Here is an 18,398-nt window from a genome sequence, read left to right on the forward strand (position 1 = left end):
GGCAAGAATTATGAGATACAGAGAAATGATGAACTGTGAGGTAAAGACAGAACACACAGAGATAAGAGACAGAACTTAAGACAAAGCAAGAATTATGAGATACAGAGAAATGATGAACTGTGAGGTAAAGACAGAACACACAGAGATAAGAGACAGAACTTAAGACAAAGCAAGAATTATGAGATACAGAGAAATGATGAACTGTGAGGTAAAGACAGAACACACAGAGACAAGAGAGACAGAACTTAAGACAAAGCAAGAATTATGAGATACAGAGAAATGATGAACTGTGAGGTAAAGACAGAACACACAGAGATAAGAGACAGAACTTAAGACATAAAGCAAGAATTATGAGATACAGAGAAATGATGAACTGTGAGGTAAAGACAGAACACACAGAGACAAGAGACAGAACTAGACATAAGGCAAGAATTATGAGATACAGAGAAATCATGAACTGTGAGGTAAAGACAGAACACACAGAGATAAGAGACAGAACTAGACATAAAGCAAGAATTATGAGATACAGAGAAATGATGAACTGTGAGGTAAAGACAGAACACACAGAGACAAGAGAGACAGAACTAGACATAAAGCAAGAATTATGAGATACAGAGAAATGATGAACCGTGAGGTAAAGACAGAACACACAGAGACAAGAGACAGAACTTAAGACATAAAGCAAGAATTATGAGATACAGAGAAATCATGAACTGTGAGGTAAAGACAGAACACACAGAGACAAGAGAGACAGAACTAGACATAAGGCAAGAATTATGAGATACAGAGAAATGATGAACTGTGAGGTAAAGACAGAACACACAGAGACAAGAGACAGAACTTAAGACATAAAGCAAGAATTATGAGATACAGAGAAATGATGAACTGTGAGGTAAAGACAGAACACACAGAGACAAGAGAGACAGAACTAGACGTAAGGCAAGAATTATGAGATACAGAGAAATCATGAACTGTGAGGTAAAGACAGAACACACAGAGATAAGAGAGACAAAACTATTATAAAGAGGAGTGGGAGAAAGAATTTATATTAGAGTTGGCTGACGATTAGAAATGGATCTTGGTATGTACGGAAAATTGTGTACAAGTGTGTGAGGGCCACTGAGGAACAGCTGGCTGGGATGATTAAGAGAGAGCGATCGAGGATTAATTAAAAAGATGAGAGGGCAATCAAGATATATATATTAAGAGAGAGCGATCGAGGATTAATTAAAAAGATGAGAGGGCAATCAAGACATATATATATGAGGAAGAATGAATTAACTGTGAGGTAAAACAGAACATTTGAAACATTTGAAACATTTCTTAATAGCCCATTAGGTACAGTTACATTTGTTGCATGTATTGTTAGAGGCCAGCCTTTACATGACACACAGAGATAAGAGAGAGACAGAACGAGACACAAGGCTATCTCGACCGGTAGGCGCTGCATCGCTATTTCGAGACCAGAAATGGCTTTGCCGTGACGTACTCTCCCAAGAAAGTCCCCATTTGCAAGGAAATAGCCCCAAGAACGTAGATAGGTTTCCAGATTTTGCTCGAAAACCCACACATACATTACGCCTCCTGCTGTATGGCGACCTTGAGCAGGGATTTTATGTACCAGCCAAAAAAGTTATAAATCGGGTTGTAATGAGTGTTCTCTTAGGCTCAATGTACAGAGAGGGTCAGACTATATATAGCTACCACTAGGGTCATAAAACTACCTCTGGAAACATCCACAACTCCGACAAAAGCCTTATCAAAGAGATATTCTAAGTGTATACATTCATAAGTATATACATACGCCATCTTGCATTGGCTCATGCTGCCCTCCCGGAGCTCATCTTTAATCCTAGAATCTAGGGTCCGGGTTGATAGATGGTCTTCTGGACAGCATGTGGGTAGTTTTAAGCCACTCGGCAGCGGCTGAAAAATCCCAGCTTGGTGGCACTGGGCGGGGATTGAACTCGCGTTGTCCCGAATGTGGCGCCATCATGCTATCCACTCGGCCACTGCCTCCCCCACTGCTCCGTCCATGGTAGCGTTGCCCACACGGGTCACCTCAGCGCGGGTGGGACAAGACGACTTCACCATAGACGGGCTTTTCAACCCGGTGGAGAGAGAGGGAGGGAGGTTAGGGTAGCTTAGGGTAGGGTAAGGTAGGTTAGGTAAGGAGAAGAGGCTAGATTTGGCAGGGAGGGAGAGATATGGCAGGGACACAGGCAGGGAGAGAGTGATTTGGCAGGGACAGAGGCAGGGAGAGGGAAATATTTGGCAGAGACATGTAAAGAGAGCAGGGGAGGACACAGTGCTGGGAGTTTTAGTAGAGGACCTGGAAACAGTGCTCAGAAGGGAAAGACTCCGATGGTTTGGACATGTAGAGAGAGCAGGGGAGGACACAGTGCTGGGAGTTTTAGTAGAGGACCTGGAAACAGTGCTCAGAAGGGAAAGACTCCAATGGTTTGGACATGTAAAGAGAGCAGGGGAGGACACAGTGCTGGGAGTTTTAGTAGAGGACCTGGAAACAGTGCTCAGAAGGGAAAGACTCCAATGGTTTGGACATGTAAAGAGAGCAGGGGAGGACACAGTGCTGGGAGTTTTAGTAGAGGACCTGGAAACAGTGCTCAGAAGGGAAAGACTCCAATGGTTTGGACATGTAAAGAGAGCAGGGGAGGACACAGTGCTGGGAGTTTTAGTAGAGGACCTGGAAACAGTGCTCAGAAGGGAAAGACTCCAATGGTTTGGACATGTAAAGAGAGCAGGGGAGGATACAGTGCTGGGAGTGTTGGAGAGATTGGAGGTAGAAGGAAGGAGACCAGTTGGTAGACCTAGGAAAACATGGAGAAGGTGTGTACAGGAAGACTTGGCATTGATGGGATTGGATGAGCATTGGGCAGAAGACAGAGCAGAATGGAGTTAGAAGGAAGGAGGCCAGTTGGTAGACCTAGGAAAACATGGAGAAGGTGTGTACAGGAAGACTTGGGATTGATAGGACCGTATAAGCATTGGGCGGAAGACAGAGTAGAATGGAGGAGAGCCATAAAGCGTCCAACCGCTCAGGAAGATTGAATTAAATGGACCTTAACCTAAATAATGATGATGATAATGACATTGTACTTACCAGGGATTGAGTGGTCATAGTAGTAGTAGTAGAAGTATCAGCTGTCATGGAAGTACTATACAAGGGATTCAATAGTACACATAGCAGCAGTAAAGAGGATTTAATAGTACACATATCAGTATAGAGGATAGTAATAGTAATAGTAGTAGTAGTAGTCTCAGCGATCTCCTTGAGTCCGTCGTCAATGTAGATGTAGTTTCCCCACCTCCACCACCTTAGTAACATTGATGTGGCTGAGGTCAACAACATCCGCCGAGCACATCTCACAGGACTCCTTGTCCGTTGCGAGCTTGACCCGGCCGCCAACCTTCCGCCAGCTCGATCTCCGCCGACGCTCCCTGGGAAAGGTCAGGTCAGGTTAGGTTAGGTCACGAGAGGTCATGGTGGGGTCAAACGAGGGTGGGTTATGTTTTAGGAGGCAAGTAAAGAAATGGAAAAATCACTGGGCTATTTTTTTATATATATATTTTTGTGTGTGTGTGTGTTTGTGTGTGTGTGTGTGTGTGTGTGTGTGTGTGTGTGTGTAGTGGAAGACAGGGTACAGGGTTCCTCTTCTTACTAAAACCTTGATTAAAATAAAATAAATAAATATATATCAATCCTGGGACCTGTTTTATTCTTATGTTATATAAATGATATGTCAATTAGTGTTTCCTATCCACTACTTCTATATGCAGATGACACAGTATATATATTAGCTGTAACACACAAGGATGCCAATTAAGGAAGTTTCAGGCAAGCAGGGAAAAGAACTGGACTCCTGTAACAAACGGATGGCAGAGAACAAGTTATCACTTCACTGAGGAAGAACTGAAGCCTTGTTAGTAGTTAGGCTCAAATAGAAAACAAGGGAAAGGGAAAAAAAACTAAAGTCATATGTAATAACCATACTATTGAGCCAATCTGTGTGTTTATTTACTTCAACAATGACACCTAGTCTTTCCATAATGGTCTAATTCCTTCTTAAGTTTATCCCTCAGAGCAACAGGTATTTCTCTAGGAGGGTGAGCCACAGGGACAGCACTTGGACCAAACTGTAATTCAACTGTTGGAAAGTTGGAAAGTTTTGTTTAGTGGGTGCAACATCTGTGGTCATATGCCAGAGAGAGACAGAAGGGGAAGGAAGGAAAGTTTTGTTTAGTGGGTGCAACATCTGTGGTCATATGCCGGAGAGAGACAGAAGGGGAAGGAAGGAAAGTTTTGTTTAGTGGGTGCAACATCTGTGGTCATATGCCGGAGAGAGACAGAAGGGGAAGGAAGGAAAGTTTTGTTTAGTGGGTGCAACATCTGTGGTCATATGCCGGAGAGAGACAGAAGAGGAAAGGATTATAGGAGAAGGGAACAGACCCCAGGAGACGGGACACAACCCCCGATTAATACCTGGTACCCATTCACTGCTGGGTGGACAGGGGCGTAGGGTATCGGAAAAGCCGCCCAAATTTTTCCACTCTGCCCGGGAATTGAACCCGGGCTCTCTCAGCCAAGTAATTTACCTGTACCATCCAGCAGGCATCCCAGTCCCTCAAATACATCAAAGAATTCCTCCAACATACCATTTGCACCATGAATTGTAGGCAATGTCCAGCGCACACCTGTGGTCGATGCATGTGTAGGCATTGGCACCCTTCAGCTGCATGGGTGAAACCTTAGACATCTGTGGGAGAGAGAGAAAGAGAGAGATTGACAAATAATATAGAGGGAGAGGAAGATAACAGCGAGATACAGGGATTTTAACACGATAATGAGGTTAACCCGGTAGCAGCGACGGGCTAAATTTGTGCCTTTACCACGTAGCAGCGACAGGCCAAATTTGTACCATGATATAAACCCCCAAAAATAGATGATACATAATCTGATCGCAAATGCTTTGATATATATGAAATGGTTTGTGTGAGGGGTGATTTTTTTCTCATTTTTCTTGCTTGGAGGGACCATTAAGAAACATGATCCCCAGTGCTACTGGGTTAATATCTGTGTTTTTATGAGCGTTTTTTTCAAGTTCATTGCGCAGAGGAAGGGTCAGACTACCACCAGGGTCATTAAACTACCCCTGGAAATGCCCAAAACGCCTATGAAAGCCTCGCCAAGTATTTTTTTTCTACAACAAAGGAGACAGCTCCAGGGCACACACAAAAAAGGAAACTATATTAAAAAAAAAAGCCCGCTACTCGCTGCTCCCAAATACCACGTGTCAATTCCTGTGCAGATGACAAAAACCTGGATCTTCAAGTCCCTCCCTGTCTTAGCCTGTGGGGGGAGTCTCAACGCCCTGCCCCTGCTGTGGGTGGTGTGGGGGGGTGTGGGGGTCTGGTGCAGGGCCCACAGCTCCACCGTCAGGCTCAGGGGGGAGTCTCCAGGTCCGACAGGTGCTGGGGAGGGGGAGGGCACCATATCAGAACACTCCTTACCCTGAGAGCATGTCAAGATATGTAACATTGCAACATTCAGTAGATATGTGCCATTAAAACCTCTCTTGAACCCAGCCAGTAAAACCTCTCTTGAACCCAGCTATTAAAACCTCTTGTAAACCCAGCCAGTAAAACCTCTTGTAAACCCAGCCAGTAAAACCTCTCTTGAACCCAGCTATTAAAACATCTTGTAAACCCAGCTATTAAAACCTCTCTTGAACCCAGCTATTAAAACCTCTCTTGAACCCAGCTATTAAAACCTCTTGTAAACCCAGCTATTAAAACCTCTCTTGAACCCAGCTATTAAAACCTCTCTTGAACCCAGCTATTAAAACCTCTTGTAAACCCAGCCATTAAAACCTCTTGTAAACCCAGCATTTAAAACCTCTTGAACCCAGCTATTAAAACCTCTCTTGAACCCAGCTATTAAAACCTCTCTTGAACCCAGCCAGTAAAACCTCTCTTGAACCCAGCTATTAAAACCTCTTGAACCCAGCTATAAAAACCACTATAGAACCCAGCTATTAAAACCTCTTGAACCCAGCTATTAAAACCTCTCTTGAACCCAGCTATTAAAACCTCTTGAACCCAGCTAATAAAACCTCTATTGAACCCAGCTATTAAAAGCTCTTGTAAACCCAGCTATTAAAACCTCTTGAACCCAGCTATTAAAACCTCTCTTGAACCCAGCTATTAAAACCTCTCTTGAACCCAGCTATTAAAAACCTCTTGAACCCAGCTATTAAAAACCTCTTGAACCCAGCTATTAAAACCTCTCTTGAACACAGCTATTAAAACCTCTTGAACCCAGCTATTAAAACCTCTTGAACCCAGCTATTAAAACCTCTCTTTAACCCATATATTAAAACCTCTTGAACCCAGCTATTAAAACCTCTTGAACCCAGCTATTAAAACCTCTCTTGAACCCAGCTAGTAAAACCTCTCTTGAACACAGCTATTAAAACCTCTTGAACCCAGCTATTAAAACCTCTTGAAGCCAGCTATTACAACCTCTCTTGAACCCAGCTATTAAAACCTCTCTTGAACCCAGCTATTAAAACCTCTTGAACCCAGCTATTAAAACCTCTCTTGAACCCAGCTATTAAAACCTCTTGAACCCAGCTATTAAAACCTCTTGAACCCAGCTATTAAAACCTCTTGAACCCAGCTATTAAAACCTCTCTTGAACCCAGCTATTAAAACCTCTTGAACCCAGCTATTAAAACCTCTCTTGAACCCAGCTATTAAAACCTCTTGAACCCAGCTATTAAAACCTCTTGAACCCAGCTATTAAAACCTCTTGTAAACCCAGCTATTAAAACATCTTGTAAACCCAGCTATTAAAACCTCTCTTGAACCCAGCAAGTAAAACCTCTTGAACCCAGCTATTAAAACCTCTCTTGAACCCAGCTATTAAAACCTCTTGAACCCAGCTATTAAAACCTCTCTTGAACCCAGCTATTAAAACATCTTGTAAACCCAGCTATTAAAACCTCTTGAACCCAGCTATTAAAACCTCTCTTGAACCCAGCTATTAAAACCTCTTTTAAACCCAGGCATTAAAACCTCTCTTGAACCCAGCTATTAAAACATCTTGTAAACCCAGCCATTAAAACCTCTCTTGAACCTAGCTATTAAAACCTCTCTTGAACCCAGCTATTAAAACCTCTCTTGAACCCAGCTATTAAAACCTCTTGTAAACCCAGCCAGTAAAACCTCTTGTAAACCCAGCCAGTAAAACCTCTCTTGAACCCAGCTATTAAAACATCTTGTAAACCCAGCTATTAAAACCTCTCTTGAACCCAGCTATTAAAACCTCTCTTGAACCCAGCTATTAAAACCTCTCTTGAACCCAGCTATTAAAACCTCTCTTGAACCCAGCTATTAAAACCTCTTGTAAACCCATGCAGCTATTAAAACCTCTCTTGAACCCAGCCATTAAAACCTCTCTTGAACCCAGCTATTAAAACTTCTTGTAAGCCCAGCCATTAAAACCTTACCTTATCGCTTGTGTGAGTCTTCCCCTGCATAGGAACAGCCGCGTCATCCAGGGGTAGACCAGGGAATCAACCACTCATATCCACGGTAGACCAGGCAATCTACCACTCCTCCAGGGGCCGGTAGACCAGGAATTCAACCACTCAGCAGATGACCAGTGTTGTGTAGCTCTCCAGCCTGAAATTGAGGGAGTTCGTAACCTAACCGATCATGGATATTAATCAGTGTTTCTACTCAAAGACAAACTGTGTGCGATGAACATTCAGCGACTCGGAAATAATCACTGGATATTTACGACACAATAACAAAAATATCCGAAGCCACACCTGAACCATTGGGTACCTGCGACATTATCAGTAAAGGCAATTAGGACACTCACTCACCAGGACGTCTCAGAACAAGTGCGCCGAGGACTATTATGGAGGCTAACATGGCGGTAGTCCGGGGCGTGGAACCTCATCAACCGTAGCGGTGTGTTCTGTGGTTGAGGCTCGGCCGTGGAGGTTTCTTGTAGACCCGGGTGGATGTGGTAATGCCCGGGTGGAGCAGCAACGGCCGTAGAGGGTTGGGATGTACACTGTAGACTCTTATGTATACTGTAGAGTCTTCCATGGCAAACGTTGCCCGTTCTTTACTAACTAGAGAGAGAGAAAGACACAGAGAGAGATTGAGAGATAGAGAGACAGACAGAGAGAGACAGAGACAGAGAGAGATTGAGACAGAGCAACACACACACACAGACGTACGCACAGTGCTGGGAGGGAGAATTAAGCAACACACACACACAGACGTACACAGTGCTGGGAGGGAGAATTAAGCAACACACACACACAGACGTACACAGTGCAGTGAGGGAGAATTAAGCAACACACACACACACACAGACGTACACAGTGCAGTGAGGGAGAATTAAGCAACACACACACACAGACGTACACAGTGCAGTGAGGGAGAATTAAGCAACACACACACACAGACGTACACAGTGCAGTGAGGGAGAATTAAGCAACACACACACACAGACGTACGCACAGTGCAGTGAGGGAGAATTAAGCAACACACACACACACACAGACGCACACAGTGCTGGGAGGGAGGAAGGACAGGCAGCATGGCGGTACATTGTTTATTACGGAACGAAATTCGCGTTACAGCTGCAAGGTGCTCTCAACCACAATGCCTTACAAAACCAGCAGTATTTACCTCCTCCTGCTGCAGCGACCTCCCAAGACGGAGGGCCCCAGACCCCGCCCAGCGAGGATGCGCCTCCGGCCACCTGGTCAAAGCCTGGTCAACCAGTCAGCCAGAGAGGTGCGCCCCCGCCGACAGGGCCCAGAAGCCTTCCGCATCGGGCGGGTCACCACAGCCTCCTCTTCTTGCTGCTCAGGAACACAACAGGCTAAAAGGCAACAGTTACACACACGGACATATAAAAAAAAGAAATCCTAACCGACATCTCAGAGGGAGACGCCCAAAGGCGGCAGACTCAAACGCAGAACGGAACACACCCGTTCTGTGAAAGAGCCAACCGTTGTACCCCTAACACCCTAGGCCCCACCAGCCTCCTCCTGTGAGGAAAACTGGTCCTCAGTTTGGGCAGCTCGTAAGGAGCTACCCTGACGGCAAAGCTGTAACACAGACTGGCCCGCGTACAGCTCCGCCGCCTAAACTAACACCTTGCCAGACCTCCCTACGGGAGAATCTGACATCTATCTGCGCGTCTTTCAAGCGTTGTTCGACTCCCTACCGCCCGACCACCCGTCCGCCCGCCTGTTCCCACGTCGCCCGTCCGCCCATCCGCCCCCGCCCTACCCGCCCGCAAGCGTGCGAGCAGAGGTACGACGAGCGTCAGTGCGGCGGAACGTAGCGCACGGGTTCCGTGCGTCAGACGTGTGGCCGTACGGTTCAGCGTAGACGCTGCTGCCTGCCTACCTGACCGAGGGTGGGGTGCCCGCCCGACAACCTGACCGCAAGGTGGCCTGCCTACCTATCTGATGGCCCGACTACTAGCCTGACCGCCAGATAGCTTGCCTGTCACCTGCTAGCCTGACTGCCAGGTGGCACACCCGCCCGTCGGCCTGATGGACAGACGGCCACGCCCATGCCTTCCTGACACAGTGATTAGCTAAGTCCCCCGCCAACACCCCACACAAAAAAAAGACACTCACACAAAAAAAAAACTCACACACCCTACATAACCTGCACCGTAGTGCTACCCCAAACCTCAGCAGCTCCCGCGTTGCACACCACCACCGCCGTTGGTCACCCGGCAGCATCCACCCAGCGCCTCGCCAGGCACAACAGCTAAAGAGCTAGGGAGGAAGGGGGTTATGGGGAAAAAAACATGCATAGAAATGAAATCCTAGCAGTCACACAGCAACACACAGCAAAAGGTCAAACACACGGCAGGCCTGCCATCACACACACAAACACACACAGCACACACTAAACCAAATACCGTGGATATACCGTAGTGACGTGATGTGATGTCCTCGCTGCACGCGCCTCCGGACTGCCACACACACACACACACGCTAGCTATTGGGTATAAACACACGGGAAAAAGGCATAGAAAAAAAAGACATCCTAAATAAAATAACACACACAAGCACTTAGCGGGGGTTTGGGGAGGCAGACGGAGGAGGGCCAGTTGGCATGGGAAAGGGGAATCGCCCTGCCCAGGAGATGGATATAGTCTTGGCACCCCCCCCCTGGCGTGAAGGTTACCCAACACACCAGGCGGTAAGGCTCGACACAACCCAAATCCCAGGAGGCTCATCCCCCAACCCACTTCCAGCCCACCAACCATTCTACCCCACCCTCCCTTACCCACTAAGTACCCACAGACATACACCAAAAAAAAGACTCCACTCCCATCAGACTCCTTGGAAGAAGGCAGCCTGATCCACCTAATAAAAAAGCCAGGCTCAACCGTACGGAAGAGTCTGGCAAAACTTCGGCGGAGACAACGCGAAAGGCAACGCCTGGCCAAGCAGAGCCCGACCGCTCTGACCCCCGGAAGAGAGGCCAGAGTAGCTAGAGTCGGCTTCCTCCTACGGAGAAAACCGACAAAAAAAACTTCAGACATCTCGGAGGGAGACCGTCTGAAGGTGGAAGACTCAAACGCAGAACGGAATCACACCCGTTCTGTGAAAGAGCCAACCGTTGTTACACCTAACACCCTAACACCCTAAGCTCCCTACACCAGCTAAACAAACACCCTACACCCTGACGTGCTGCTCCCGCGCTGCGCCGATGCTCTCCTCTTACGCGCCTCTGAAAGAACAAGACCGACTTAGACACAACCCAGGAGACAGTGACGGAGAATTAGACACAAGATGAAAATTATACAAGAGCAACAGTATTTAATGATCTCGTTATTTGACTGATTATCATTTCATTACTATTATTGGTATTGTTATATTCATTATTATTATTGGTATTATCATAATCATTATCATTGTTTACCTGGGCGCCAGAGGATACAGGCAAAGGGTGACACACACGGCCACCTCCATCAACGTGTCTCTCCAGGCGGGGCAACACACTGGAAGTACAGGGAGACTCAGACATGCGGAGAGGCAGCGGCAGAGACATCCAGACATCTTGGCTCAGACACAGGTGGCTGCTCCATTAACCCGGTAGCAGCGACGGGCCAAGTTTGTGGCTTTACCGTGTAGCAGCGATGGGCCAAGTTTGTGCCATGATATTTAAACCCCCCAAAATAGATGATGCATAATCTGATCACAAATGCTTTGATATATATTATGAAATGGTTTGTGTGTCCAAACTCCTTATGCAAGAGTTAAGAACATAAGGAGTCTGCAAGAGGCTGGTTAGGTTATACAAGGCCATGGTATTGGCACCCACAACATGGCCCCCAAGCCTGTTCCACTCATCCACCACTCTGTTAGTAAACCAATTCTTGCCTATGTCTTTGTTGAATCTGAATTTGTCTAACTTAAAACCATTGCCACGCGTCCTACCTGGCTCTTTAACTATCAAAATCTTATTGACATCCCCTTTATTAAATCCCTTCATCCATTTATACACTTCGATCAAGTCTCCTCGCAACCTTCGCCTTTCTAGCGAGTGTAGATTTAACTGCTTCAGCCTGTCTTCATAAGGCAAGTTTCTCACCCCCTGAATCATCTTTGTCATCCTCCTCTGTACAGATTCTAACACCTTGATATCCATTCTATAGTAGGGGGACCAGAACTGAACCGCATAATCGAGATGAGGTCTAACTAGTGCTAAGTAAAGTTTGAGGATGACTTCAGCGCTCCTATTGCTTACGCTCCTTGAGATGAAACCAAGTACTCTGTTGGCCCAATTTTTGGCCTGAATGCATTGAGCCCTAGGACGGAGGTCAGCGCTCACTAGGACTCCTAAGTCTCTCTCAAGCCCAGACCTGCTTAGAGGAGTGCCATTTAAGGAGTAATTGTGTGAGGGGTTGTTCCTGCCTACACTCAGAATGCTACACCTCCCGACATTGAATTCCATCTGCCACTTCCCCGCCCAATCATATAGTCTGTCAAGCTCATCCTGGAAAACGGTAGCGTCCCTGTCTGATTGGGTTACACTACTGATCTTGGTATCATCTGTGAACTTGCTGACATCACTACTAATTCCTGTGTCAAGTCATTGATGTAAATAATAAAAAGCAGAGGACCCAGCACCGACCCTTGTGGGACTCCACTCGTAACACTGCCCCATTCAGATTTTTTACCATTGATTTGCACTGTCTGCTTCCTACCACTGAGCCACGCCCTGATCCAGTTCAAAACTTTACCAGCTACGCCGTGAGCCTGTAATTTTAGTAATAGCCGGTGATGAGGGACTTTGTCGAACGCTTTACTGAAATCTAGATACAATATGTCATAGTTTTCATCTCGGTCAACCGCCTCTATTACTTTAGTGTAGAAGGACAACAGGTAAGGCAAGACCTATCCTTTGTGAACCTATGCTGTGAATCATGAATTAAATGATGCTTTTCTAGATGGTCCAGAATGCTCCCGGCTATAATTTGTGGCTTTACCATGTAGCAGCGACGGGCCAAATTTGTGGCTTTACTGTGAAGCAGCGATGGGCCAAATTTGTGGCTTTACTGTGTAGCAGCGACGGGCCAAATTTGTGCCATGATTTAAACTCCCCAAAGTAGATGATGCATAATCTGATCACAAATGCTTTGATATATATTATGAAATGGTTTGTACGAGGGCTGATTTTTCTCATTTTTCTCGCTTGGAGGGACCATTAAGAAACATGATCCCTGCTGCTACCACCGGGTTAAGGTCAACAAAATTGTAATGCCAAAATTTAATTAAGTACGGGAAAGATAGAAATTAGGGAGGATAAGTAGTTTTAAGTATTTTTAAGAATGTATAAATTCCATCTCTGTCTCTTCCATACTTAATTGAATTTTTCTTGAACTAAAAATGGTCAAATCATCACTGATCTCCTCTATTATGCATATATAATCATTTTTGCAATTCCTAACATTATATACTCATTTAAATAATTTTTCACACATATACAAATACTACTTACATATACCCTATACTGTCCAACCCCTTATGCAAGAGTTAACCAGCATCTTCATTCTTTCATCCCTATACTGTCCAACCCCTTATGCAAGAGTTAACCAGCATCTTCATTCTTTCATCACTATACTGTCCAACCCCTTATGCAAGAGTTAACCAGCATCTTCATTCTTTCATCCCTATACTGTCCAAACCCATTATGCAAGAGTTAACCAGCATCTTCATTCTTTCATCCCTATACTGTCCAACCCCTTATGCAAGAGTTAACCAGCATCTTCACTCTTTCATCCCTATACTGTCCAACCCCTTATGCAAGAGTTAACCAGCATCTTCATTCTTTCATCCCTATACTGTCCAACCCCTTATGCAAGAGTTAACCAGCATCTTCACTCTTTCATCCCTATACTGTCCAACCCCTTATGCAAGAGTTAACCAGCATCTTCAATCTTTCATCCCTATACTGTCCAAACCCATTATGCAAGAGTTAACCAGCATCTTCATTCTTTCATCCCTATACTGTCCAACCCCTTATGCAAGAGTTAACCAGCATCTTCATTCTTTCATCCCTATACTGTCCAAACCCATTATGCAAAAGTTAACCAGCATCTTCATTCTTTCATCCCTATACTGTCCAAACCCATTATGCAAGAGTTAACCAGCATCTCCACTCTTTCATCCCTATACTGTCCAAACCCATTATGCAAGAGTCAACCAGCATCTTCACTCTTTCATCCCTATACTGTCCAAACCCATTATGCAAGAGTTAACCAGCATCTTCATTCTTTCATCCCTGTGCTGTCCAAACCCATTATGCAAGAGTCAACCAGCATCTCCACTCTTTCATCCCTATACTGTCCAAACCCATTATGCAAGAGTTAACCAGCATCTTCATTCTTTCATCCCTGTGCTGTCCAAACCCATTATGCAAGAGTCAACCAGCATCTCCACTCTTTCATCCCTATACTGTCCAAACCCATTATGCAAGAGTTAACCAGCATCTCCACTCTTTCATCCCTATACTGTCCAAACCCCTTATGCAAGAGTTAACCAGCATCTTCATTCTTTCATCCCTGTGCTGTCCAAACCCATTATGCAAGAGTCAACCAGCATCTCCACTCTTTCATCCCTATACTGTCCAAACCCATTATGCAAGAGTTAACCAGCATCTTCATTCTTTCATCCCTGTGCTGTCCAAACCCATTATGTAAGAGTCAACCAGCATCTCCACTCTTTCATCCCTATACTGTCCAAACCCATTATGCAAGAGTCAACCAGCATCTCCACTCTTTCATCCCTATACTGTCCAAACCCATTATGCAAGAGTCAACCAGCATCTTCACTCTTTCATCCCTATACTGTCCAAACCCATTATGCAAGAGTTAACCAACATCTTCATTCTTTCATCCCTGTACTGTCCAAACCCATTATGCAAGAGTCAACCAGCATCTCCACTCTTTCATCCCTATACTGTCCAAACCCATTATGCAAGAGTTAACCAGCATCTTCATTCTTTCATCCCTGTGCTGTCCAAACCCATTATGCAAGAGTCAACCAGCATCTCCACTCTTTCATCCCTATACTGTCCAAACCCATTATGCAAGAGTTAACCAGCATCTCCACTCTTTCATCCATATACTGTCCAAACCCCTTATGCAAGAGTTAACCAGCATCTTCATTCTTTCATCCCTGTGCTGTCCAAACCCATTATGCAAGAGTCAACCAGCATCTCCACTCTTTCATCCCTATACTGTCCAAACCCATTATGCAAGAGTTAACCAGCATCTTCATTCTTTCATCCCTTACACTGGTAAACTCTGGAGCACCCTTCCTGTGTCTATATCTCCTCCTGCCTTTGACTTGAATTCTCTCACGAGGAATGACGTATCGAGACGCCTCTCCTCCCGAAACTGACCTCCCTTTCGGCCGCTCATAATTTTTGTCTCTGAAGGAGTAGCGATTAACCTGAGAGCATCGGCAGACCCTTTTCTGGGCTTTCACGAGTCATGGCTGTGGTACGGTGGACCCTAAAAAGGGCTCACCATAAAACCCCTGATTCAAGCTAATTGTAGGTGGTTGTGGCATACCGCAACCCACCATGCATGACAAGTGGTGCAGTAAGGTCACGGCAGACTGAATTAGCTATCCACACAGTAATCACTCGTCAAATTCTTTAAAGTAGACAACAAGCGACTCTCGGCTAGATGCCATGAGACCGTTTATTTTGTAACAAACACCACCCAAACAGAATGGAGTTTGAGCAAAAGTAAATATTCTTAACGGCTTAATGGTTATGAGTAGCAGGTGCTCTGAAGTACGTTCCATGCTCTTTTCTTAGTCTCAAAATGCAGTGTAATTTTGCCATTTCTCGGCCACTTCTCGGCTTCCCCACGGCCCAAGCCCACGGGTTAAGCCCTTCCCTGCGGAGGATCTATATAGAGACGTTTGGAAATTGGGACTTTTTGTCGGCGCGTCTGTGTATAGACGTTTGCTCTCATTTGCCCACATTAGATAAAGCTTCATTTGAATGTATCAATATACATATAACTAGTCTAACTTAACCCTTTCATTGCTAAACGCTTGCAGCGGACGTTAGGCGTGTTTGCTGGTGGTGCTAAACACTCACTGCGACCTCCAGCCGCATTAAAATCTCCCGTGTATGAGAGTGTTCCAACACTAATTCTCACAACACAGGATTGACAAGTGAGTGTTTTCTACTAAACTTGGTGGAAATGCTTACCGGTCTCCCCAGCTGAAGAGGTCACGGACAGAGGAGGTCATGTGCGCCTCCCCAAGCCCATGTCCCCCGGCGTCCATCTCCCGGAACACTGCCACACAAACAAACGCTAGCTATGGGTATAAAAAAAGATTACGTGCAAAAAGTTCACACACAAAAAAATACATCCTAACAAAATAATAGTGCGAAGGCATAACGCCAACGCACACACACACACAATCATACGACAGGCCTGCCATTCACACACAGACGCACACACAAGAGAACCCACTTAACCAAACCGTCGGTGTCGTCGCCAGAGTCCTCCGCACGGTCCGTCCGCGGCATCCTGCAAAACAGAGAGGCATATTAGAAAAGGGAACATTAAGGGCCGCTTCCACAGTCCATCATGGTCTTTGTAACACTCCCGAACCAAGCTATAGAATCCCATACTGTTCAAAATGGCGCGGTCTTCGATGACACACTAAATACAAAGAGCTTTTCCTGTATTGTGTCGGACTTGAATATAAACAGGATCCCAGCTTACTCATCTCCCTTCTTTCCCTTTTCTTCTTCATCATAAACAGAGCTTTCCTGTATGTCTTGTCAAATTTGTGGACTTGAATATAAACAGGATCCCAGCTTACTCATCTCCCTTCTCTTCCCTTTCCTTCATATCATAAACAGAGCTTTTCCTGTATAGTCTTGTCAAATTTGTGGACTTGAATATAAACAGGATCCCAGCTTACTCATCTCCCTTCTCTTCCCTTTCCTTCATATCATAAACAGAGAGCTTTTCCTGTATAGTCTTGTCAAATTTGTGGACTTGAATATAAACAGGATCCCAGCTTACTCATCTCCCTTCTCTTCCCTTTCCTTCATATCATAAACAGAGAGCTTTTCCTGTATAGTCTTGTCAAATTTGTGGACTTGAATATAAACAGGATCTCGGCTCACTCGTCTCCTAATCTCATCTCCCTTCTCCTCCCTTTCCTTCGTAGCATAAACACACAAGACCTTTCCTGTATAGGCTTGTCAAATTTGTGAACTTGAATATAAACAGGATCTCGGCTCACTCGTCTCCTAATCTCATCTCCCTTCTCCTCCCTTTCCTTCGTATCATGACAATATAAGACCTTTCCTGTACAGTCTCGTCAAATTTGTGAACTTGAATATAAACAGGATCTCGGCTCACTCATCTCCCAATCTCATCTCCTTTCTCCTCCCTTTCCTTCGTAGCATAAACACACAAGACCTTTCCTGTATAGTCTTGTCAAATTTGTGAACTTGAATATAAACTCCAGACACTGTACAAGGAAATTTCGAAGGCTCTGGTATTGGTTTTGGAGCTTACTAACCCATCATGCGGAACTGTGAAACTGGGCCTTAGACACGGATGCAGAATTATAGCCATGCAAAAGGCAAATTACTTATATATAGTACATGAAACTTGCCATCACGGGGAGTTAACTTATGGCAAAATATATTACTGACCCCGGAAATTAAGTGAGACTGAAAATTTAAAGAAGCATTATGTGAGAGAGCACCGTGCAGGGCTTAGTAACAAGGATTTCGGTTAATTTACATTCACGTACGGATTGAGATATCGGCAAGGCTTGAAGCTGCCGAGATCTTTACATGGAAGAGGCGCCTGGCTGGGACGGACAATTATACAGTGGCAAAGCAAACTAGGACTGACAATTATACAGGGACAAAGAAAACTAGGACTGACAATTATACAGGGACAAAGCAAACTAGGACTGACAATTATACAGTGGCAAAACAAACTAGGACTGACAATTATACAGTGGCAAAACAAACTAGGACTGACAATTATACAGTGGCAAAACAAACTTGGACTGACAATAATATACAGTGACAAAACTAGCTAGGACTGACAATTATACAGTGGCAAAACTAACTAGCAAGCAGAGCCGGGCACCACAAACACACTGGAAGGAACCTTGAGCGAAAGATAACTTAGACATTACTTAAAAGGAAGGAAGGGATGAAGATAGACAGAGGAGGAGGAGGAGGAGGAGGAGAGAGAATAGACGAAGGGAAATTAGATGCAAGATTTGACCACCAGAAGGAACATCACACAAAGGATAACTTAGACATTAATTAAAAGGAAGGAAGGGATGAAGATAGACAGAGAGGAGGAGGAGGAGGAGGAGGAGGAGAGAGAATAGACGAAGGGAAATTAGATGCAAGATTTGACCACCAGAAGGAACATCACACAAAGGATAACTTAGACATTAATTAAAAGGAAGGAAGGGATGAAGATAGACAGAGAGGAGGAGGAGGAGGAGGAGAGAGAGAGAATAGACGAAGGGAAATTAGATGCAAGATTTGACCACCAGAAGGAACATCACACAAAGGATAACTTAGACATTAATTAAAAGGAAGGAAGGAATGAAGATAGACAGAGAAGAGGAGGAGGAGAGAGAATGGGTCAGAGGAAACAAGGAAATGAAAAGTGTGGGAAGGAAACATTCAATCACTAAATCAAAGGTGTTGGAACTATTGCTTCAAGGGAAAGGGATTGAGTTACTTTATAAGTGTTGCTGTAATATAAAGAACTTTATATAATATACTGTGGTGGTGCCCCGCTC

The 18,398-nt window shown here is 44.9% G+C and overlaps 2 long non-coding RNA genes across 3 annotated transcripts; both read right to left on the minus strand.

Moving 5' to 3' along the window:
- Nucleotides 1-2,948: 2,948 nt before the first annotated feature.
- LOC127003610 (uncharacterized) lies at nucleotides 2,949-8,725 on the minus strand. 2 transcript variants are annotated; one of them, XR_007757175.1, is made up of 5 exons: nucleotides 7,911-8,725; nucleotides 7,530-7,704; nucleotides 5,307-5,490; nucleotides 4,675-4,775; nucleotides 2,954-3,459 (listed from the first exon to the last, which is right to left on the minus strand). It is a non-coding gene; the product is annotated as an uncharacterized LOC127003610 (long non-coding RNA). The 2 variants fall into 2 exon arrangements; XR_007757174.1 differs by having other exon boundaries at nucleotides 2,949-3,459; nucleotides 4,675-5,490.
- Nucleotides 8,726-9,421: 696 nt separating this feature from the next.
- Nucleotides 9,422-16,187, minus strand: LOC127003593 (uncharacterized). The gene is made up of 3 exons (XR_007757159.1): nucleotides 15,808-16,187; nucleotides 10,996-11,074; nucleotides 9,422-10,803 (listed from the first exon to the last, which is right to left on the minus strand). It is a non-coding gene; the product is annotated as an uncharacterized LOC127003593 (long non-coding RNA).
- Between the last annotated feature and the right edge of the window lie 2,211 nt (nucleotides 16,188-18,398).

Source organism: Eriocheir sinensis, chromosome 25 (genome assembly GCF_024679095.1).
Source record: "Eriocheir sinensis breed Jianghai 21 chromosome 25, ASM2467909v1, whole genome shotgun sequence".
NCBI lineage: Eukaryota > Metazoa > Arthropoda > Malacostraca > Decapoda > Varunidae > Eriocheir > Eriocheir sinensis.